The sequence below is a fragment of the Heterocephalus glaber genome, unplaced genomic scaffold (assembly GCF_053883595.1).
Source record: "Heterocephalus glaber isolate CG9 unplaced genomic scaffold, H.glaber_assembly_v1.0 deba00001662, whole genome shotgun sequence".
NCBI classification, from domain to species: Eukaryota; Metazoa; Chordata; class Mammalia; order Rodentia; family Bathyergidae; genus Heterocephalus; species Heterocephalus glaber.
The window spans coordinates 10,994,614-11,020,277 of NW_028258403.1; the positions used below are offsets into that span (position 1 = coordinate 10,994,614).

The 25,664-nt window shown below is 37.0% G+C and overlaps 1 protein-coding gene and 1 pseudogene across 11 annotated transcripts in view; one reads left to right on the forward strand and one right to left on the reverse strand.

Moving 5' to 3' along the window:
• Positions 1-25,664, reverse strand: part of Prkd1 (protein kinase D1) — a 314,640-nt gene that overhangs the window by 202,357 nt on the left and 86,619 nt on the right. The window lies entirely within an intron of this gene.
• LOC147822339 (U6 spliceosomal RNA) lies at positions 2,510-2,608 on the forward strand (annotated as a pseudogene).

A 25,664-nucleotide genomic window follows, 5' to 3' on the forward strand; every position in this document is an offset into this window, starting at 1 on the left:
TAATTCTTGGAGAAATAATAGATTTAGAAAACTGTACTGCGGTAGTGGAGAAACCATCCACCAAACAGAGGGGCTAAGCGAAGACCCAACTGCTTGGAGCATAAGCACCCAGAGGAGAGAAGCAGTTCAAGTGAAAGACCTCACCAGCCACTGCACACACCAACAGCTTGTTTCCAGCAAATACACTTTGAAACCTGCCAAGGACAACAGTCAGGATGATTCTTACGTTAATTTCCCAATTTGCAAATTTTCTGGGGCCTTTGCTGGGTCTGCTTGTCTTCCTGCAGGACTGATTGGACATTCTTCCTCTAATTAGCAACTTTGTGAAACTGAGTACAGAGAAGGGATGACAATCAAATCAGTTTGTTTTTCTGAGAGTAGGATATGAAACTCATGATGAAAATATTTTCTCATTAATTGTAGATTTCAAGGAACTCTCTTTGTCTGACCTTCCAGTTTCTGAAAGAGGAATCACTTCGACCCAGTTTGAATTCTATAGGCTGAATTAGAAAACAGCCAACATGGGCCGAGATTTAGCTCAGCGGTTCTGCCGCCTGTCTCGAAAGCGCAAGGTCCCGAGTTTGATCGCCGGTATCAAAAAAGAAAAAAGAAAACAGCCAGCACATTCTGCAAAATATATGTTAGGTCAGGCAAAACAATAAATGAAGAAGTTGTTTGCTCAGATGAGCAATGGCAAATGCTTCAGATTACTCAGACGAACCTTAAAATAAAAAAATTGACCCTGGAAATTCCTTAAGTTCACTGATTCCCTAATGTAATGTATTCTGTGCAGAGCCGCTTGTGGAAAACTAGTCTAGATGCAGGAAAAGATAAACCTTCCCTGGAGACAAAGCACAGCCTTTAAGCATCCCAAAGGGATCAGAGGTATAAATGTACTTCCAAGCACCAAAATGAAAATGAGTGTACTTTCTCAAAATGACAAGAGAGATTCCTCGGTCTCCAAGACTAAAATGTATCATAAAAACTATACTTATTCCTCATCATTACCCCAGGACCCCTATTTGTAGGGGTCTGGGACAAAGTAATCTAATTCTGTTATGCTAGTACTTCAATTTACACTTACATATTTTCAAATATTTTAATGTTTTCTAAATGTTTTCCATCAGCATGTTCCTTTTCATAAGAATCTTTCATTGTTCCAAGATACAAATCATATCCTTTTGAGTTCCAGATGAAAACATTTTAGGCCTATTTAGTGATTTTATTTCAATAGACATCTATGAACATGTAAAACAGTTTCAATGTAATTTAAAAATACTCTTTCCTAGGACTTACTGTGTTGATATTAGCATGGCACTTAAGCAAATGGTTCCAGGTGGTAGGCACCTGCTCTGGCTTGGAAACATCAACCCTAAAACCTATAGTCGGGCACCCAAACAGGGAAGAGCAACAAACTATATATTTCAGCACCTAGTGGTTTTGGCAGCTCCTTTGGAACTGGTTACTGCCAGCTGGGCATTCTGCCATTTCCTTGAGGCAAAATTAAAGTGGAAGACGCAAGGGTTTTATTGTAATTTTCCACCACATATTTATATCATTATGGGTTTTGTGCTGCTCTAGTCCCCACGCAGTCTCGTTGAATATCTTCTTATTATGTCACCGAGATGTGAAGCAAATATAGGATGATGCAATGAAAACAAGTGGGCACTGTGTATAGTAAATGATTGCTGAAGATAACACCATGTCCATCAGAAGGTAGCACACAATTTTCAGGGAAGAACAGGCGGAAAGACTACTAAAGGTACTGAAATATCAAGCTCTTTCTTACCTTTGACATATTCTCCCCAGTCGTGTTACTCACTATTTCACATCACACATCCCTAGGGCACAGGGATATCCAGGGATGCCCTCATGTGGGTTCTCATGCTACCTGTTAGTTCTGCTTCCCACAGCCAGCAGGACAATGCTCTGAGCACCAACCAGGGAAGGTGACTCAGGTATCTTCCTTGCCACAGGCTTACTGTCCAACCCGCAGGCGGACAGGCCACAGGCAGACAGGGGACTCCCAGGAGCAGTCAGATCCCCATGTGAGGATGTGTCAGGTGTCTCTGTCAGGGGTGGGTGAGATGCTCACCCAGCCAAGGCTTCCACTGAGACTCTCCTGGATGGAGACACCTGTTAATGCCCTGGGCGGGGACCTGCTGGTCTCCTGCTCCAGACCCCAGGCCTCTTGGCCACAGGCTGAGAAGAGCAGCTGTTGTTAAGCAAAAGGTGGGAGGAAGAAGCCAGGTAGGGCTTGGTGTCCTAGGGGATGGGGGAGCAAACAGTGGACCATATCAAAAAACTCATCTGAATGAAGCAGCAGCCTAAATCCAGGCTTGAGTCTTGAGACAAGCACCATTATCCCAATCAACTTCACATATAAAACACAAATATGAATATAAAATGAAGAATGTTGAGACACCAAAGCAGAGCATTAAACCCCAAGCCAACAGCTCTCATTGCTGAGTGATAAATCAGGCAATGATGATATAAAAACCCAAGGCCTGTGCTCACTTCTTCAGCACACATACTAAAATGGAGCAACACAGATTAGCATGGTCTTTGCACAAGAAATACACACATTTGTTATATGTTCCATGTTATTGTTTTACATAAGCAAATACACTTATACACGCACAAGTACACATCACACAGGGAAATCCAAGGAAAACAGAGAAAAAATGGATTGTATCCATGTCAGTATCCTCGTTCTGCTTCTATGCTAGCTTTGTAAAATGTAATGGGGAGAAAATATATAAAATTACAAAAGCTCTCTCTGTACTACTTCCTACACCTCAATCAATATTGTAATTATACGCATTGAAAAAGATCTAAGGCCTACTAACTGGACATATATAACATATAGGCAATTATGCAATGTATCTCTACCTGAATTAATTTGATTTTGATATGCTATAAAAGAGCAGACCTTAAAATAACCTGTCTGAATACAAAATCTTCAAACTCCATGTTAACCATGTGAATTCCTCCTCTCAGCAGCAATTTGCTCAGCTATATTTCTGTTGAGACTTATCTATTAAAGATAAAATGAAAACACAAATTCTAGAAACTACAAAAATACTCTGAAAACGAAACTAGTCTATGCAAAAGCATGCCTTTATTCACCAAAGAAAACAACTGTATGTGAACAGGCCCATATTCGAACTATTACATTCTTACAATCAGAAAATTGACTTATGGACCTTTTATAATTCAAAATATATGTCTGATACTGGTACTTGTAAGTTTTATATACAAGAGACAAAATATCTTTCCTGTCAGAAGCTGAAACCCTACAAATATAATAAGGAAAGTATGAATTATCTGGGCTGCATTCCCAGAAGACCTGGGCCAGGTGACAATTCCGTCACTTTTTTATGTGAGCAAATGTCCAAAGGGATCAGTTTGATTACACCCCTAGGGCAAATGTAGGGTCAAGGATGTAGGGCCTAAGGGACAGAGATTACTCAGAGACTATTTCCAGTGAGGTCTTTAAGTGAGGTAATGAAAGATCCGTGCTTAACACGCAGGACAGAAATACTCACTAGATGTTAGCAATTAATATCAATGATGACAGCATGCTCCTACACTGACCTTTCAAGTCCTCAGCACCACCTCTCAGCATAATTACATGTTCATTCAATGCATCTAACGTTTCTTTCTCTGTCAGAGAATGATCACAGCCAAGATTCTAGTCAGTACTCTGCAAAGACCTGAAGTACTGCGTAAACGAAGAAGTCTGGGACTCAAATTAATTTGCCACTGCTATCTCTGTACCTCTGGTAAACACTAGGCTCTTCGTTAAGGAAAAAGAATTTGAATTTCAAAGAGGAATGAATATTCATTCACTTTGAGTAATTACATACTAAAGTATTCAAAATATATTTGTTGAATGAAAGACCGAATTAATGAATGGATACGTGCAGACTTCTCTCCAACCTTTTATTTTTCTATTTACTCACTAAATCCCTTTGCAGCTTCTCTTAAGAGTTAAAGTATCAGAGGAGGAAGAGAGGAGCCCCAAGTAGAACAGCACTTTGCTCATGACCTCGCTTGACTGTATTGTGCCGTCCAACTACATAATTAATCACTGCCAGCAGCAGTCAGGTGCAGGCATGCCAATAATGCTGTCACGGTTTGCCAGGTGTGGCAAATTACTGCATCTTCGTCTAGCCAAGCTCTGCGCCTGGGAGTCTAACAAAAAGCACTTAAGAACCTCCTGAGGCAGGAGAGCGGTGTTGGCTGACAGTCAATGTCTCCTTGCTAGTGGCGCCCTAGTTTGGCTCTGACAGGCTCAAGTTCTTATGGATGTCTAGGCTCTGGGCTGTGCCAGTGTACAAAGGAAGTGAACTTTCCCCTGCCCCATCTCGGGCCCTGGCAGTTCTGAATAGCTCACCTCTTATGTCTGCATGTGCTCCAACCACAGTCTGCACACCTGACTTCAATGCACTTTCTCAAAGGGATATTTAAAACCCCTTCCACTCAGCTTAGGCGTGGATCCCGGGCTGGCTGGATGTGCTGTCTCAGTGATTCCCTGCTGCCTCCACTGCTGGCACTAACACAAATACAACTTTGTATCCACTCTCACCACAAAAGCCCTGAATCTGTTCTCTTCTGTTACTGATTCTGTAGCACTCAAAACTAAGCTAATTATATTTCATGCCATTTAATTATATATCTAAACTTAAATGACTAAGCAAAATATAGGCAAGAGCCAACTTGAATTGTGTGACTATACAAAAAATGTAAAGAATGGCTGGCTATTTAAGTTAACTCCAAGCTAAAAGAAGAAAACAATGTATGGTTAACACATTCAAACAATACAAAGTGTTTTGTGTTGATCCTTAAAACTGGGTTTTCTCACATGTGCCATTAAAACCAACTGTAATTCCAAGTTCCCTGGTTAATTCAAACTCAATTTGAGAGTTTTCTCACTTACTTTAAAATTAAAACTTTAGAAAGTGCACTAAATGACCTTCTAATTATTAAAGAAAAATTACTACATCGGACTTTATACTACATTAATTAATTAATCTTCCTATGGTAAAACTACTACTGGAAATACCTAAATTATGTAAGATAAACCAAACATCTGATAATGTTATTTATTTCAAACCCTCTAATACATTATAGTTAACATGAATATCATATAGAGCCTCATCGTTTATATCTTTCCAGCAAATTCTCATCACTCCATTACAGAAATTTAGTTTTAAAAATGTCTGTAGAGCAGAACTGTTCAGACCAAGATGCTAAACATAACAATGAAAGGTAAAATCCAAGCACAAGTCTTTGGCACAAACTCAGTCCAAATATGAAAGAAAAGACAGAAAACGAGGGAGACGTTTATTGATAACAATCTAACTATTAAGAGATCCTGGAACAATTTATGGAATGATGAAATGGAACATTCACTAAGGATTTGACATAATACATCTTGTAACTTCAACCCTGTCTGGATAGTGGAACATGTCTCACTGTCTCAGCGTTCCTCCTAAGGGACCATTAAGAATGTAACCGCTGTAAAATCTCTAAGTGGACTCCTAGTTCACTAAACACTTCCAACTATGCTTCTCAAAAAGCCCACCTCCAGCTCACTTTTTATTCTCCAATAAACTACAAAAATTATAATAGCACCTATGTCTACCAGTTTAAATGTGGTACCACTTCTCTACATATTAATACTCATTCACTAAAATTGTTTCTATCTTTAGTGCAGGTAAAAGCAAAGGAAACATTTTAATAAACAGAACACAGACAATCAAAACTGCTCTTAGAAGTTTTAATCAGTTGTTTGTGGAAATCAGTACAAAGAGAAAATTACCTGTCCTGAACTACTAGCTCTGCCTAATAGCACGGGCCACCAATCAAGGACAACAGAAACAGCATGGTCAGGAGTTGACTTTCATTGTTTTTAAAAATACAAGTTGTAGTTACATAAAACTATTGTTATATAATTTATATAATGTTTAAGAGAAAATCTCTTACCCAGGAACACATTTAAATAATCTGGAAATTATTTACGTTTTACATTTTCATCACAAAGTCCAAGATATGAACTTCTTTTAACTGTCTTCTAAGTGTGGCATTTTTTTTCTATTGAAATAGATATTTAACCACACCATTGATAATCATCAGAAGTTTACATTTACTCTGCTTTTTCCTCCATGAAACTGTTGGTTTAGGGCTTCTTTAGCTTTGTTGGCAGTTTTATATTTCAGTGGACTGTACAAGGGTATGATGTCCTGAGTAATGTAAATAATCTATTCTGTGTAATCTTACGATTACTAAACATGGTCTCCACATAGCGAAATGCTCCCACATTCCCAGAAGTCTAAGAGATCCCTTTTCTCTGCTTCTGCTGCTGCCTTCAGTATAAAATGAACTAGGAGTGACCTACTAGGTTGCAAAATGATTCATTTTACCACATTTAGATTTTAAGAAGACTTATGAAGTCCTGAAAGATTTCAAGTTATTTTATAAATATATACTCTACTTTTTATGCAAGAGGAATCATTTTTTAAGGGCAAGGATGTGCTTCCCAGGGTCATTTTTGAACATATATATATATATATATATATATATATATATATATACACACACACACACACACACACACGCTGTCTTTCAAGGTTACTTGCCTGACATCTGCAAAAATTTAAACTAAAATAAATGTGCTACATAGGAAGTAGAGAGGAGGCTTCTACTAAATCACATGCAAGCACATGTGAGGGATCAGAACTCTGGTAACACACAAATAAATTTTGCTTTTCAATAATGCCTTCCCTCAAACAAGCCAAAGAACGAGTGGCAAATGGATATGTATAATATGGATAATATCTTTTGAAGATATTATTTCAAGAAAGATCCACATTTCTTCAGTAAAGAACCTTCTAGCTCTCTGAAGAGGACTCTAAAGAACAAGGAATTTTGGTTTCCACCAAGTTATCCTCTGAGGAAATGGGATGAGTTCAGTAACATTAGGAGGAAGAGGAGATTTATTTTTACTTAAGAAACACGTAACATTTACTGTATCATACTTATTGTCTTTAATTATTCTATAACTATTAATTCAATAACGCCCCATGGGAACTTTACAAGTAGTGCTGTTGTGCAATCCCCCTTAGACAGGAGAAAGATAGGCTAACTTGTCTAAGATCACTCGGCTGGTAAAGTTCTGGGCCAGTGTTTGAACCCAAGCAGTGAGACTCCAGAGTCTATGCTCATAACATCTATCTCATCCTGCCTCTCTTCCAGCCACTACTTCCATACTTCTTCCGTAAATTCTACCTGAAACACTAACAATGGGAGAAGAAAAAGAGATCATGATTACAGAGGAAACTGAAAGTGTATCGCTTTGTTTGTTTCTTCCTTCTTAGTTAAAGGCAACTATCTTTTCACTGAAAAAAAATGTCTGTCTTCCAAACACAAATGACAAAAACAGCAGGAAAGAAAATGCTATTTTCAAGTTTCTAGTAGGTTATCATAAACAACGAAGAGAGAAAAACAAATTAAAGTTTTACAAAATGGCATTTGACAGTATCCCTTGTGCCTCACTGACTGTGACAATCTGAATGCACTGTGTTTGGTGGCTGTACTAAGCACCCTATGGTGTGAAAATGAAGGATGACCACGCTTGGAAAGAAAAGAGAAGCATATTGTAAGCAAGTGTAAATGCACAGTAAGGTCTGAATGTTGTGGAAATAAGCCCAGGCTGCTTCTCAATTCATGAGTTTAGCTGAGATGGCAGAACAGATGACAAACAACAACAAACAGAAACACCATACCACACAATTCTCTCCAATAGTGGAGATAAATATCCATAGCCGCTTATTTAATTCCATGCTAATTTACTTTCTTGTTTAACCAGTCTAAATATTTGCTATCTATTAAATATTCATGTATTGTTTTAATACCTTCAGGGTTTTATTCTTCAAGGAATTAATTTATAAGTACCTGTAGTCAAAACAGCACACTTTTCCTCAAAATAACAACAAAAACCTTTACTCAAAGATTTAGTATCAATCAACTGGTCAAAATGTACATCTGAAGAATTTAGTCTTGTTGGCATCTAAAATCTGAATACTGATAAAAAATTTTCATTTGAGAAAAAAAATTTTCATCTATTCTTTAATATAACTACTTGGTCCAGTTTTAGCATCAATGGAAATTTATAACAGTCTCTCATTTCTTCTTGAAGTCCTAGAGTTAGCCAATTCAATCTATTTCTTTGGTACGCAAACTTTTTGAAGCCTCTGTTTTCTCTGTGAAGTTTAGCAAATAAGATCAATCTATTCAAAGAAAACGAAGTAATAATTTTAATGTAGTTCTTAATTACTGTCTTAGTTCCTTTCCTCCTCATTAGACCCAATACCTAACACCCAACACTTAAAGGATAGGTTTATTCTGGCTCACGTTTCAGTCCATGGTGGGTCAGCTCCAAAGAAGAAACAGCAAGGCAGAGGAGCACAGCAGAGGAAAAGTTGCTCACCTCATAGCACCAGGAAGCAGAGAGCAAAGGGCAGATCCCTTGAGGGAGACTTACCCTTTCGGGCCACCCACCTTTCCGATCAGACCCCACCTCCTAACAGCAAGTCAGCTACAAACCCGCATAATCCAATCACCTTCCAAAAGCCCCACTCATAAACCCATGAGGCTGTTGGGGGTCACCTACATATAAACCATAACACTTATATTAGATGTGGTAAGTTTATTAGTACATAAAATCCAATAACTTCTTAAAGCAAAAGAAATGACTTAGTGAACTCTAGAAACCCATCAAACCCCAAAATAAAAAAATGTTCTATTGAAAAGGGGCATACTTTATTCTTCAAAAAGTCAATGTCATGAAGTACAAAGAAAGGTTGTGAGAGTATCTGCATTAAAGGAGAGTAAGGGGTCGTAATTACCAACGCAGTAACTTATCCTAGGCTGGATCTTGTAGGAAGGGGAGACAAAGCTCTAAAAGAAGGGATTGGCTCAATTAGTGAAGCTGAAATATAAATGATCACTTTATTGAAACTGATAATTACACTCTGGTTGTACATACACCTGATCCTTAGGAAATACACACTGAAGGAAGGAAGTGTGAAGGGCCATGGTATGTAAGATTCTGAGATGTCTCAAGAAGAAGAGCATGAGAAAGTGGGACATGGCACTAAATGATAAAGTGATTGAGGTAAAATCTCCAGGTGAATATGGGTAAAAGCTAGAGGAACGGCCCTTGTATTGTTTGTATTGCTGGCAAATTTCCTGTAAATTTAAATTTCCAATTAAAAGCTAAATGTAACAATTTTTTACAATCTACTGATCTACACTTGCAGTATGAAAGCCACAGACTGGGCTTGATCTTTGCAAGCCACAGAAGCTCCGAATTCCTGACTCTTGCACTCAAGGTATGTGGCAGCGTAGGCCATCATAACAAACTTTCATAAGACCTTGGCTGATATGGAATGCTGGTCTTTTCTAACATTAAAGTCTTTCCACAAAGGTATCAGATACGCTCTAGTTCCTCAGGCTCAACCACAAGAAGGTGAGGCATATGCACCCTAAACACAATGGCTGCTAGATCACAAGCCTCCCTCACATCAGAATCTGGTAATAAAGACAATCTAGGGGCAATGCTTTCTGGCCACATTTCCAGTGGCCTGACTCAGTGCACATTTAATGCACTTACTACATACAGCCACTAGACTACAGAGAAACAAATAGAAAGAGAACAAATGCATAAGCTTTGTCTTTACCCTTAAAAAGCTCACAGCCTAAGGAGAGAAGGGCATACAATTCTGCATTACAGTAGAATTCATGAAGTGCTGTTGTCGTGAAGGTGTGTATCAAGCGCTCCAAGAAGGCTGCAGTAAGTGAGACCTATGTTACTTGCTTATATAATTGCAATTTATTCTGTGTCAGAGAGAGAAACCTTAAGGACTAGTAAGCACACCTCAATTGTCAAGAAAAGAAGCGAGAAGGGCTCCAAATGAAAGCAACCAATAACATATGAAAATGACATTGATCCATGCAAGCCTTACACGTTTTCCCTGAATAGTAAGGGAATGAGTACAACTGGGAGTGCAGCCTCTTCTGAGGGTTTGGATAATGAGGGACATAAAAACAAACAAAGTAGGGACAGATTAGAATGGCTTCGTATATAATGCTAAGAAACCAAAAGATAGTCCTACGCAGGAAAGGGTAGAATATTTTCAAAAGGAAAATTTAAGTGATAAAAGTCTAGCTGGTTGAAATGTAGAGCACAAATCATCAATAAAAGATAGGAACTGAGTATAACAGTTCACAGGAAATGGCAACTATCAAATGTTGAGATCAGGGCTTGAACAGAGACAACATTAACAAGGAAGAGAGGGTAGAGTGGGTAGGGCTTAGCAACCACCTTACTGTGTTTGATGAGATATGGTAGAGGAGGGGGTTAAAAGCATGCAACTTTTTAGCTCAAACTTTGGGCTAGCAATGACTGACAGAGGAAAGGAGGAATGACAAACTCAATCTTGAACATATGGACTTTAAAATTCCTATGTAGTATGCTTAGAGATATTTGGTACACAATTTAGTTTTGCTGAGAAGTTAAAAGTAAATATAAATATGTTAGGATCATCAATCATGATGATAAAATACAAGATTGTGCTCTTGTCTTCTCTAAGGAAGATTGTGCAGGCTGGGAAGAAAGCTAAGGACAGATATTTAAAGATGGTCAGAAGGAAAAGCCAGAAGAGGAAGGAGAAGGAACAGAATTATAACACACAGAACTTTGGACATGGGTTAGGCATCAACTAGCCACAGATTAGCCACCAATATAGTCACTGTGGCCACCAGGTATGAGATGTTCTGATGAATCCTACTGAAACAGCCCTAGTGTTCTCTATCAGAACGATATAATAAGTTTTAGGTTTGGATAGAGTGTTCAAGTTCAGTTTTCATTCTCTGCACTCTCTCTTTACACATTGAACTGCAAAACTCAACAAAGAGTTTATTTTAAAAGGCACATAATAATGGATATACTAGAGCCTTTATAGAGACGTTTAGGGCTTATAAAGCAATACAAAGGAAAAAGGGTTCACAAACTAATTCTTGAATACATTCACCCCTATTTTAAAAATTATTGATGGGCAAAATATTATAATAAACCATTGTTAAAATAATGCAAACATTCCAATTGCAACATAGCTATGCTAAGCCATTCTGGATCAAACAATAGCATCCTCCACATGGAATGCCTGCAGATGAACAGCTGAGAGCATGTGTGCCTGCACACACACACCCACATACACAACCTTCTCAAACAGTCAGACTTCACAGTCAGAGTAACCTTTTAAACACTTTGCCTTTATCACCCACAGCGACCACCAGTCTGGTGCAATCATCTATCCTCTCACAGAAACTGTGATACCTGTAATCAGTAACTCAGCATAGCAACCAGGATTCACAACTAACTCCATGGTCCAATTTGTGCTCTATTTAAAGTGTTTTTTCTTAAATTTATGATTAATGTACTGCCTACATCTTCAATGTTTTTGACCTCCCAGGTCACTATAGAAAGCAATGTGTTTTTCTTCTGCAATCATTTGAATAAATAATACCCAGTCATCTGACTACAAGCATTCATTACACATGAGCTATAGAAAATAACCAGTCACAGATCAAGTTTAGGCACTCCAAAACAAATGACGTAGGTATATCTTATATAGAATCCTTTCAGAGGTTTCTTTCTTCCAGAAATGACCTGCATTTCATCCTATGTGCATACACAATCTTCCTTTTTGTATTTTGTATCTATTTCTCTAGGATCAATATTTACTTTATGTCTTTCTAACTAAGCAAATAAACTCAGATCCAAAATGGCTTTGCCTAGCATGTTAACAGAACGATAATTATTTTAGTGCTTCAATCTGGACAGTCAAAAAGATGACCTCATGATGAACCTCCTGTAAGAGAAACAGTACTGTTTATAAATAAAATTTCATGCTGAGAGATCCTTAGCTTCCAAAGGAAGAAAGTAATCACTATGTTTGCAGGCAGTTAATGTTCTGCTCTTTGCTTTAGGTACATAGTATCTAGATTTTCATCAACATTTTTAAAAATGTCGCTCTAGTACAGAATCCTGGGTTTTGTTCATGCATATCTGGAAACTATTCTGTTTGGGGAATATCCCACTAGCAACAAAGATGAAAAATGCACATTCTCTATTGATTCTTACTACTAAGAAAACACGCCTGAAGTTCTTACTTTGTTCAGGCCAGTGAAATTCTTAAAGGGACATGTGACTAAAGAACAGCTAGACATTCCTGTGAAGAATGAAGATACTGTTTTTAGAAATCCCTAAGGAACTGTTAAAGTTAAGCCTAAAGTAAACTATACAAAAGATTAATTTATTCAAGGTTGGAAACAGTGCCATCAGGTATAGAAATCACATCTTTAACCAAATGAGACTAAATTCCAGTATTTATAGGCCAGATGACGCTGCACAAGTTACTGAACTTTGCTGACTCCTGATGGAAATATCTAAATACATTATGTGAATAAACTAAATCTAGCATTTGGCACCCATAGACCATCACTAATTATTACCTTCCTCTTTGGCTTTCCACTTTGATACTATAAATGACAAAATCATTAGAAAATTCCACAATTTTCCATTATGTGTATGTGTTTTGAATTTCAATGATTACTTGCCAGTCTGTAAACAAAGAACATCACAAAACATTCCATTTTAATACATGCTAAATAACCACAAGTGAATTCACAAGCTGTTATTTTTAATGTTTGTCATTTACAAAGTCTATGTGTTCACCAAATAATGTAAAAAAGAAACCATTCAAATGCAAACATATTAAAGTATGTATCTGATGGCTAAACATAAACAAGGTTCATGATTTTGAAACACCATGGGTTCTAACCACATCGGATAGACCGTTCTAAATAGCAAAATCACTGGTTAAGTACCACATTACAACCTCCTTTGTAATACCCGGTAAACTGGATCAAATACAAAACACTCTTTAATGGGACACTGTCCTCATTCCTTAACCCAGTTGCTGACACAAAACGGAAGAAGGTCACGTCCACTTTTGTAAAGCTCTTAAGTAACAGATCAGAGGACAGAAACATCAGGATGAGATGATTATGTCGTTGATAGAAGAGGAAGAAAGGTTTTTAATGTTCGATTCCCAGTTGTAAAGATTCCAAAATATCATATTCACATTAATAAACATTTTTCATCTTAATGATGAATAGCCACCTGCTGAAGTCGAAAGAAACAGGACCCCATTCCTAATTGGAAACAGCGAGATTGTGTGTATTTTCCATTGTGTATTTTGGCTCTCTAAATGTTCAGTTTGAGAATTCTAAAGCAAAGCCTGAGAAACTCCTCACCGCCACCTCCCCATTCTCTATAAACTGACACATTCTTCGGACACACACTGCATGCATTCAATATAATCAGAATAGGCACAGTTGGAATGCAGTGCTTGAGGCCCTTGCATTTTTTAATCAGTTTGTGTGAATTTTAAGTGAGTTATCAGCCACAGTGAGAGTGCAACAAATTCTGTATTGGGGGAGTTCTTAAGTGGAAATAATAAGACCCAAATGTTCTAATGTTTCTTTATTCATTTCAGAGAAATAGCCTCTGTCATACTTGTGACCTTCTGCCAAAGTCTACATGGATCAAACTTAGTGGTAGCCGACTAAGCTAAATGTTTTGTCCAAGTTTCCAAAACAAGTTCTCACAATTTTCCATTTATGAAAATTAAAGGTAAGGACTATACCAATTTGAACAAACACAGTGAATTAAAAAATAAAATTGATTTTTAACTCTCCTCCCCCTTCAAAGCCCTAGCCACCATTATTTAGCTGCAGCAGCAGCCTAGTGTCCCTTTAGTTTTCTGTTAAGCAAAATCTATCCACTAGAAGTCAATTTAGATCAGTATCAGTTTCTGAAATTTGGGCCACATATACTCAGAGAAAAAATATGAAGTTCTCCAACTATAATCAAGGCAGCAAATAATCTGTCAAACGTGCTGAAAAACAACATGGCTGAGATCAATAAAATATATTTTTGCGCAGGAAATTTATTTGCTATATTGATAAAATTATTTTACCAGATATCCTGTCAAGTATATTATTTACTGGTTGCTAGTCTAGGCCAGTGATTTATGGATCGATTATGCAGTCATTCAAAAGAAATCTCTAGGTCAATTGCAAAGGACATCTTGCTTGTGGTATATAAGAATCAGGGTGCCTGAGTCTACAGAAATTCCAGCATTTGTCAGTAAGGGTGACAACATATTTAGTCCAACTGTCCAGCAGTCACCCCCTGCCCATCAGTACATATTGAAAAATGCAGAGAAGTATCACCTCAACAGGAGATCCTTTTGATTAACACTGCATTCCACAGAAGTGCTGGAATATTCATGCTTTACATTTTAATCAAGTATATTAGAATTTTCAAAGAGATGTAAGTTTTTTTCTTAAAAAATATTTTTCTTACTGAGGAATTCAAAGATATGTGGTCTTTGCTGGGTTTCACAAGGGACATGTTCTCAGTTTACATGTACCAAGAGGTACAGTAGATATTCTGAAATAAGGGTAATGAATTAACACAGTCCAAAGAGAAAAATAATGCATGAAAGATTGTTTCTTTACAAGGACATCAATACTATATAGTGATATGCACAGAAAGTAGTAGTGGCACATATAAAGTCTGAAAAAGTGACCAGTGAGTTGACTTGACAAGGAATAAGAAGTAGCCATCGGTCAGGCAAAATGTCCTTTCTTTAAATGTGTGTGTACATGCATGCATTCGTATGTATGTGTGTTTTGAGGAGGTCACTACTGTGGAGCCAAAAGAGGTTCACTTTAGTAAAAGGAGCATACAGTTCAGCAGAGGAAAGGATGAGAAGCAGGTATATGCCAGATCATCCAAGACTAGTATAGTAAATTTACACCAGGATATGAACCTATCCTCAATAGGATTAAAAGAGTTTAAAGAAGACAGTGACATGGATTTATTTACTTATATAGTTATGTTATATAAAGTAGGATTTTAAAAACTAGACAGTTTAATTTTATAAATATGACCACCAATATTTTGTCAATGCCGTGTTATCTGAAAGATTATAGCATTAAAGCTACCGTGTGTTAAAGCTAAATTATGAGAGAAAATCTTAATGTTACGTATTTCTCCACCAAAAACGTAGGTGAAGGGGCCAGGGATTTAGCTCAGTGGTTCCCGCGCCTGCCTCACAAGCGCAAGGATCTGAGTTTGATCCCCAGTACAAAAAAAAAAAAATTATCTTAACAAATTTTGGGGCCAGGCCGGAGATTTAGCTCAGTGGTTCCAGCGCCTGCCTCGCAAGCGCAAGGTCCCAAGTTGGATCCCTGGTACCAAACAAAAAAACCACAAAAACGTAGGTGAGTCTTTGCTTTCCACTACCTTTAGGAGTTTTATTTCCCCCACCAAAACTAAATGTAGCACCTGTACTTTGGTTTTGTTCTCTAAAACCAAGGTTTCTTGAGGATATTATTCTAGGTCCTCCTAGAGACAGAGGATTAAGAACAGTTATCAAACTTTTATTGAGACCTAGTTGGCCACAAATGGTAACTCATGAAACCCATAGAATCCAGTGAAGTACGTATTATTATCTACTCTTCTGTAAAGGCAAAAGCTGAAGCAGTTGGGCATTATGTTTCAACAGTAGAAGGACAAAGAATCAGATAAGCTTCCTGTTGGATCTCCCTCTTCCTATAATATCTCATGCTCATTTCTTCTCCACCTCCTTTTCCTTGTCCTCTTTCAAACTGTTTTCCCACCATACTTTGCTGCTCTTCCATTCCTTCATTTTTCTCTTCCGTCTCTCTCATATATTCTTACCTAATAATAGTGATGAATCATATTTATATATTATATCCTCCCCGACTAACACAAGACCATGTTGCTTCTTGGATCTTTATGGGAAAAAAAGATCCTCCATCACTGAATTCACATACAGATAAGAAAATTCAACACATAAAAGAATAATACCAGTCCCACACTGTTTAAAACATACACACACATGTATTTAAACAGCTTTATTATATAAGTCATACTGAGATACAGCCAGCTGAAAATATGCTGAATTAGTTATAAACAACTTGAAATCATTTGTGGAAGTTTTGAAAATGGCCACAAACTCTTTGACACTTTCCCATGGGGAAGTGAGGTCTATATCCCCTTTCTCTGAAACCTGGACAAGCTTATAATTGCTACAACCAAGAGAAATGCAGTGGAAATAACCGTACGTAATTTCCTTAACTAGTTCTTAAGAGACAATGGACCTTTCCCCTATATCTCTCAGAACTCTCCCTCTTGGAAGCTAGCTCTTCAGAAGCTCTCTTGGAAATCAGCCACCATGCTGTGAGAAACCCTGATCACACAGTGTGGACATATACACACCTACAGCCAGCTGAGTCAACGGCCCCAGCAGAACTAACTTCAAGCTTTATTCCTCACAATCCAGACATAGGAATGAAAAAGCCTTCTTGTGATTCCACACCCTGGCCATTCAAGTCTTTCTACTGGACCCCCAAACAGGGTGGAATAAAGGCTAAAGACTGCCCTATACCTTGTCTTAATTTCTGACCTATAAAATCTATGAGCATAATAGTCTTGCTTTGTGTTACCAAGTTTTGGGGTAGTTTGTTTTACAGGAATAAATACTAGAGTAAGACCCACCTTTAAAATACACACATCTGTTAAAAGATCTTTTAGGTATTTCAGCACCAGATCTTCCTTAAATAGGATCTAAAATAAACTGCCTTATATAACTTAATAGGGAAGAGGGTCACTATGCATTTTTAATTTTTTACTTTTTAACCTATTTTTATGATGTGCTTTTCAAATCGTGTTTTAAACAAAATTACTAATTTGGAGGAAAATATGTTTGTTCATGTATGTTTCTAGTTACTCTTCATATGAAAAGAAACCTTTTAAGATTTCTTACTCGCTTGGTGCCCATCATAACACATTTTCTCCACTGAAACAGAAACCTCTCACATTTAAGAAACAAAGAACATTGTTCAAGTTCAGACAACTACCTTGCTCAAATCCTAACATGATGCATACTTTGGACCAGACATCGTTCCTCCTCATGTGCTCAATTTCTTTTTCCTTTCACTAAGTTCATATTTAGTGCTAAAATGTTTCTTTTAAACTTGAATTCGCGTATCAGGGAAAAATAAACAAAACACAAAAATGAAAAACAACTGATTCACTTATTTCCTCTTGGCTGACAGATTTCATAGAAAGTGCTTTTGTAATAAAAAAAATATTAATGAAGTAGCAATGTTTTGTGCAGACATTTGCTCCTCTGTCTACTTCATTTATAAATACATTTTAATGAGGTAATAGAGACTACACAGCGCTGCAAGTGTTCCTTTTTCTAACACTTGTTCTGAATTCAAAGATTAGAAACAGCTAATCTGCTGCATTTTGGGGGCTGGCTTATGAATACAGCACTTACAGCTCATTGTTTGAGCATCTGGAAAGCTAACATCTCATAAATAGCCCATCCTCCCAAACATATGATTAGACAATAAGGGTAATCTGAAATTTGTTTAAAATCAGTAGCCATAAAGTAGATACAGTATACTACAAATTGTCCCTCCCTCCTTTCCCACACTCCACCCCAGAGTGTGTATTGAAACATGGCTTAATGGGACTTCATTTTGCCAAGAAAACGTTCAGAGTGGAGTTTGTCTTTGTACAATTAAATTATGCACATTGTCAAATCTTCTCATTTAAGAAATCTATATTTTACTGAATTAGATCTAAGAATTAAGTCAGGTCTACCCTGGAGATACTGTGTTTCCTTAAATGCATATATGTGTATATCTGTGTGTGTTTATGTATTTAACCATAACAATGAATAGAATTGATAGAATAAGGTTCAACAGACAAAGTCTACCATCTAATCAATATATAGAAAAACAAGTCACATACAGAGGAACTGAGAGTAACAAATACACAAAGCTTATCAGAATATACTGGAGAAGCTTAAAAGGAAAAACTAAAGCAATTATTCTTTATGATCAATGCATCCCAGAGTTCATGTTTCATGACTTTAAGTTTTATACTCATGGTCTTACAAGCTAACATTTATTAAGTAATAATACCTGGTAGGCACAAAGCTAAGTACCCTACATGAATTGTTTCATATGCATATCAATGCATCCCATTAAGTAGGTGTTACTATGAGTCCAGATGAGGAAAGCTTATTTACAAAATAGGCCCAATGTCATACAGCTACAAAAATTACAGAATTTTTCAGCTTGGAAAAAACACTGAAGATGTGCTAGTATAACTGTCTCATTTTGTAAATAAGGAAACTAAGGCCAGAACAGGTTAAGTTTACAGTTAAATTAGTAGCAGAACAAGATCTTGCCCCAACTGTACATATTTACAGTTATATAGTCATTCAAATGGTTTCTATTTCCCCTTCTGGATAAGGGTTTTTAATTTTTTTACCCTCTCTGTTTTCTCAGTATATGTCCATCCCTTCCTAAATTTTTACTGTGAATTCTTCTAGTAATTCTTCTCTATTTTAATGATTCAATGGTTTTTAATAATCACAATTTTAAATTTTCCATAACCAACACATATAAATAAATTTTTATTTATGCACATACTATATCATATAATTACATAGTTTTATCATGCAAACTATTATTGGGAATCTATTTACGTTAATCCATATAAGTTTATCCAGGTAATTACTGTTAATTCCTAGTTTTATCCATCACTTACTATAACATTTTGTTTCCATCTTTTCTATTAAAGATGCTACAATGAGACAGGTAGGTCTGCGGATGCCGTAGCAATGTCGCGAGTTGAGCAGAACACGCCAAATCAGCCCGTAACCCAGCAGCAATCCACTGGACACACCAACACCCCTTCTCTGCTCCTCTGTACAGCCACCTGGTTCCATACTACAAAGACGCAGAGGTCATCGGACCACCAGACCACTGTACTGGGTAAGTTGGAGTCATCTTCACCTCCCATCAGGACCGGGACTATCTTCAGAGGAAGGGCAGCTGGAACCTGCAATACAACTCTGTGGAGTTCAACCCTACAGGAGGACAGGGAGCTCAAATTGGGACTTGCAGCCAGAAATCTGCCTGAAAGGCAAGGGTCTGAGACTAGCTTGCTGAGACTCATTGACTTATATCTGCACACTGCAACCCACATTGTCTATTGTGACAGCAGAGACATACCCTGAAAGAGGCCCTGCATCTTCATGGTTATTTTTTATTCCCAAAATTAGTTTTATTATTTTAGTTTTTTTCTCTTTTTTTTTCTTTTGCTCCTCTTATCTTTAATTTTTTTCCCTACTCTTTGCAAATATTTGTTTTTCTCTCCTTTTTTTCTTTTCTTTTTTTCTCTTTCCTTTCTCTCTCTCATACACTCACTCTCTTGTTCGCCCACATTGCTCATCTTCCCTTTTTGTCCCTGTTTTGATCCTCATTTGGAGTTCTTCTTTATTTTCCTGTTATTCTTTTTTTCCTTCTCACCTGTGTCCTCTGACCACACTGCTAACCTTCCCCTATCCTTCTTCCCATCTGTCCCTCCCTCCCCAACCCCTTCTAACTCCCCATCCCAAAGGGTAAAGTTTCTATATTGAAGAGTTTATTCACTATATGTTGGGTTGATCCTTGATCTTGATTTAATTCACACAGCTAAAGGTGATAGATTAATAACTACCACAAAATGTCATTTTCAAAGATGTACTTGAGGCAATGGTGTTGGTGATTGTATCACTTGGGCTAAGGTGTTGGTATTGATCTAGTCAATGAACCTTCCTAGTATAAGGAAAATGAGCTAGCCTTAGAGTCATTAGAGACTCAAAATTTAAAGACCAGCTATATCTGGAAGAACCCTCTGAGAAGCAATCATTCCATAAGTGTTCTAATTACAAGCAACAAAGATACCTACAATAAACAATTTCAAACTGTCAACCCAGGAGTAAAACCAAGGACAGTACCAAAAACAAAAATGGGAAGACATTTAAGCAAGGCATAAACTCAAGACTTCCACCCCACCAAGAGTAAATCATGGGGGAAATGAGATGGAAATGTCCCATAACCAACCACCAGGATACCCTGAACTGATAGCACAGGAAGTAACAAAACAGATGAATGAGGCCCTAGAAAAATTCAAAGCAGAAATAATCTCCCAAATAACTACAGAGATGATGAGCAGAGTGAAAGACATGATTAGAGGATCTAGAACAGAAACAGATAAAAAAAATAGACGGGCTCAGAAACATGCTGGAAGCCATGAATACCCAGCATAAGAAAGAAATGGAAACCATGATCACCCAACATAAGAGAGAAATGGAACCCATGAAACAGATTCAAACAGATATCCAGGAGATCAAAAACTCCATTGAAAGTATCCACAGCAGATTAAGGGAATCTGAAGATAGAATATCAGATATAGAAGACAGGATCACAGTTAGAGACCATGAAAATAGAGATTTCTTAAAAATAGTAAGGGACCATGAGAAATAAATCCAACAACTGCTAGACGATGCAAAGAAGAATAACATAAGACTGATAGGAATCCATGAAAAAACGGGAGAAAGCACATTTGACATAAAAAAACTGTTCATAGAAGTAATAGTGGAAAACTTCCCAGACAGAGGTAGAGTATTGAACATACAGATAAGTGAGGCATATAGAACTCCAACTAGCCATGATCAAAAAAAATCTACATAGAGACATATAATAGTCAAGATCCCAGAAACCCAACAGAAAAACAAAATCCTACAAGCAGTTAGAGAAAAGAAACAAATCACCTACAAAGGAAAGCCCATCAGAATCATAGCAGACTTCTCAACACAAACCCTCAAATCAAGGAGAGCCTGGAGTGAAGTATTTAAAGCCCTAAAAGAAAATAACTTCTAACCTAGACTGTTGAACCCTGCAAAATTATCTTTCAAAATCGATGGGGAAATTAGATACTTCCACTACAAAGAACACTTGAGAAATTTCATGAACACCAAACCAGTACTACAAGCAATTCTAAACAATATCTTAGAAAAAAGCAATGAAGGTCACAACTCCATGAAGACCAACAGAGGGAAGCTACCAGGCAAGGTAAGACACTAAAGGGAAAGGGGGAAAAAATAAGAAACAAAAGAGCCAACAAAAGTAAAACATCATGACAAGGATAAAGCAATATCTATGAATTATAACCCTCAATGTTAATGGCCTCAATTCACCAATCAAAAGAAATAGACTGGTAGAATGGATTAAAAAGGAAAATGCAACAATATGCTGTATATAAGAAACACACCTAACTCCAAAAGAAACTCACAGACTGAAAGTAAAAGGATGGAAAACAGTTCTCCATGCCACAGGAACCCAGAAGAAAGCAGAGGTAACAATCTTATTTGCAGACAAAGTAGATTTCAAACCAAAACTAATTAAGAGAGACAAAGATGGTCACTACATCCTTGTGAAGGGAACAATCCAAGAGGAAGAGATGACAATCCTAAATATATATGCACCAAATATGAATGCCCCCAACTATACAAAACAAATGTTAATAGACATGAAAAACCAAATAAGCACTAACACAATTGTAGTGGGGGACCTCAATACCCCACTATCACAAATAGACAGATCATCTAGACAAAAAGTTAACAAGGAAATTCTAGAACTGAACGAAGCTATTGAACAAATGGACTTAATAGATGTTTACAGAATGTTCCACCCCACAAAATCAGAATACACATTCTTTTCGGCTACACATGGGTCATTCTCCAGAATAGACCACATACTAGCTCACAGGACATATCTAAGTAAATGTAAAAGAATTGAAGTTATCCCCTGTATATTATCAGACCATAGTGCAATAAAATTGGAGATCAATAACATAAGAAACCACAAAACCCCAACAAACACATGGAAACTGAATAACACCCTCTTGAACAACCAATGGGTCACAGAAGTAATTAAAGAAGAAATTAAACAGTTTCTACAAGTAAATGAAATGCCAGTACAACATACAGGAATCTATGGGACACAATGAAAGCAGTTGTACATGGGAAATTCATAGCAGTGAATGCGCACATTAGGAAAACAGAAAAAACTCAGATAAATAACCTAATGCAGAAACTCAAGCTCCTAGAAAAAGAAGAGCATAACGAATCCAAAGCTTGTACAAGAGAGGAAATTATAAAGATCAGGGCAGAAATCAATGCAATGGAGACTAGGAGAACAATACAAAAAATCAATGAATCAAAGAGTTGGCTTTTTGAAAGAATAAATACAATCAATAAACCTTTAGCCAACCTTATCAAAAAAAGGAAAGAAAAGGCACAAATACATGCAATTAAGAATGAAAAAGATGAAGTCACAACAGATCCAACAGAAATCTAGAGGCTCATCAATACCTACTTCGAGAACCTCTACTCCAATAAAATGGAAAATACAGAAGAAATGGGCAGATTCCTAGATACATATGAATTGCCAAAGTTAAAAGAAGAAGATATAGAAATTCTAAACACCCCAATTACAGTGAGTAAAATTGAAAATGTAATAAAATACTTAGCAACAAAGAAAAGCCCAGGTCCATATGGCTTCACTGCTGAATTTTACAACACATTTAAAGAAGAACTAATGCCATTACTCTTTAAACTCATCAAGGAAATTGAAAGGGAAGCAATACTTCCAAATTCATTCCTGGAAGCAAGTGTTACTTTGATTCCAAAACCAGGGAAAGACCCAACCCAAAAAGAGAACTACAGGCCAATCTCCCTAATGAACAGAGATGCAAAAATCCTCAACAAGATACTGGCAAACAGGATACAGAGGGTCATCAAGAAGATCACACACCCTGACCAAGTCGGATTTATCCCAGGGATGCAAGGATCATTCAACATTCGTAAATCAATAAATGTAATACACCATATTAACAGAGTCAAGGACAAAAACCATATGATCAACTCAATAGATGCAGAAAAAGCATTTGACAAAATCCAGCACCCATTCATGATAAAAACCCTACGGAAAATTGGAATAGAAGGTCTTTATCTTAACCTGATTAAGGCTATCTATGAAAAACCAACAGCCAACAACATACTAAATGGTCAAAAACTGAAAACTTTCATGCTAAAATCAGGAACAAGACAAGGATGCCCACTATCACCACTCCTGTTCAATATAGTTCTGGAAACATTAGCCACAGCAATTAGAAAAGAGAAAGAAACAAAAAGAATAAAGATAGGAAAAGAAGAAGTTAAACTGTCATTATTTGCTGATGATATGATACTTTACATAGAATACCCAAAAAACTCCGCCAAAAGACTTCTAGACTTAATTGACAGATTCAGTAGAGTAGCTGGATACAAGGTCAACACTCAAAAACCAATAGTCTTCTTGTACACAAATAACAAATTCACTGAAAGAGAAATTAGGGAAACAATTCCTTTTACAATAGCATCCAAAAAAATGAAATATCTAGGAATCAATCTAACAAAGGAAGCAAAAGACCTCTACACTGAAAACTACAGCACTCTGAAAAAAGAGATCGAAGAGGATGCAAGAAAATGGAAAGACATCCCTTGCTCCTGGGTAGGAAGAACCAATATAGTGAAAATGGCCATACTTCCAAAACTGCTATATAGATTCAATGCAATGCCAATTGAAATTCCAACAATATACTTCACAGAACTAGAGAAAACAATCCAAAAATTCATTTGGAACCAGAAGAGACCTAGAATAGCTAAAGTATTTCTAAGCAACAGAGACATGGCTGGGGATATCACAATCCCCAACTTGAAACTATACTACAAAGCTACTGTGATAAAATCAGCATGGTACTGGCAAAGGAACAGACCTGAGGATCAGTGGAATAGATTAGAAGATGCAGAAACAACTCCAGACATGCTCAGCCACCTCATCTTTGACAAAAGGGGCCAACCACCATCATTGGAGGAAAGATAGCATATTTAATAAATAGTGTTGGAAAAACTGAATTTCAACCTGTCAAAGATTGAAACTAGACCCATACCTATCACCATGCACTAAACTAAGATCAAAGTGGATTAAAGATATAAATATTAAGACAGAAACACTAAACTTGCTGCAAGATAAGTTAGGTAGAACTCTTGAAGACATTGGCATAGGAAAAGACTTCATGAACAAAACCTCAGCAGCATGGGAACTAGCAGAAAGAATCAACAACTGGGATCTCATCTTATTAAAAAGCTTCTGCACTGCAAAAGAAACCACCAACAGAGGTAACATTCAACCTACAATATGGGAAAAAATTTTTAGCAGCTGTACCTCAGACAAAGGACTACTATCTAGAATACATAAAGAATTGAAAAAAATCAGACCCCCCAAATTCAAAAATGGGCATCTGAAATGAACAGACATTTCTCAGACAAAGAAGTAAAAGCAGCAAATAAATATATGAAAAAATGTTCAATATCACTGGTCATTCGAGAGATGCAAATGAAAACAACACTGAGATTCCACCTCACCCACAAAGAATGGTTGCTATCAAGAAATCAACCAATAACAAATGCTGGTGGGGTTGTGGAGAGAAAGGAACCCTTCTCCATTGTTGGTGGGAGTGCAGACTGGTGCAACCACTGTGGAAATCCGTATGGAGATACCTCAAAGAGATACCTCTAGGGCTAGAGGTCCCATTTGACCAAGCTATTCCCCTGCTGGGTATCTTCCCAAAAGAATTAAAAGAATCGCACCACAGTGATATATGTGCACCCATGTTCATAGCGGCACAGTGTGTAATACCTAAAGCTTGGAAACAGCCCAAGTGCCCATCAACTGGAAACTGGGTAAAGAAGATTTGTTTTTTTTATAAAATGGAATACTACTCAGCCATAAAGAATGAAAAACTAGAGTCATTTACAGCTAAATGGATGCATATCAAGGCCATACGCTTAAGTGAAATACATAGGACACACGTGTAAATACCGAATAGTTTCTCTAGTGTGAGAAGCTGATAGTGTAAACAAGAGTTAAAATGATTAAAATGAATAATTGATAATTTGAAATAGGAAAAAAGGTCCAAAGACGAAGGAGTGAAGGGAGGGGAAGGGGAAAGGAAAAGAGGAAAAGGAAATACTATGAGAAAAGAAAAAAAAAAGGAAATGAAATCTACGTAAATAAGGAAGGGTGGAGGGGGTGAAGGGTGCACAGGTAATGGGGAAAAAAATAAGAACCAAGATATATCATGTACAGGTACAAACACCCAATGATAAATGTAAATGAATTGTATACCTAAAGTGTACCAATAAAATGTACCAATAAAATTAATTTTAAAAAAAAAGATGTTACAATGAATATATTTGTATATATCTCCCTGGGTTTATTTGCAGGAGATTTTGAAATAAGAACAACCACCTCATAAGTGTGCTGTATGTGTATTTCCAGCTTCGTTAAATATGACCAAATATTTTTCCAAAGGAGTTGTTTCAAGTCACACACTATACAAAGAGATCCCAGGAAATCTTGTCTAATGCACAACATCACCAAAACATTTACATCTTTGTAGGCTGAATATGTGAAGTGGTATTCTCACTCTTAATTTATATGTTTCCCTAGTACCACTAGTGTAATGATTTTAATTGTTTAGATTTCCT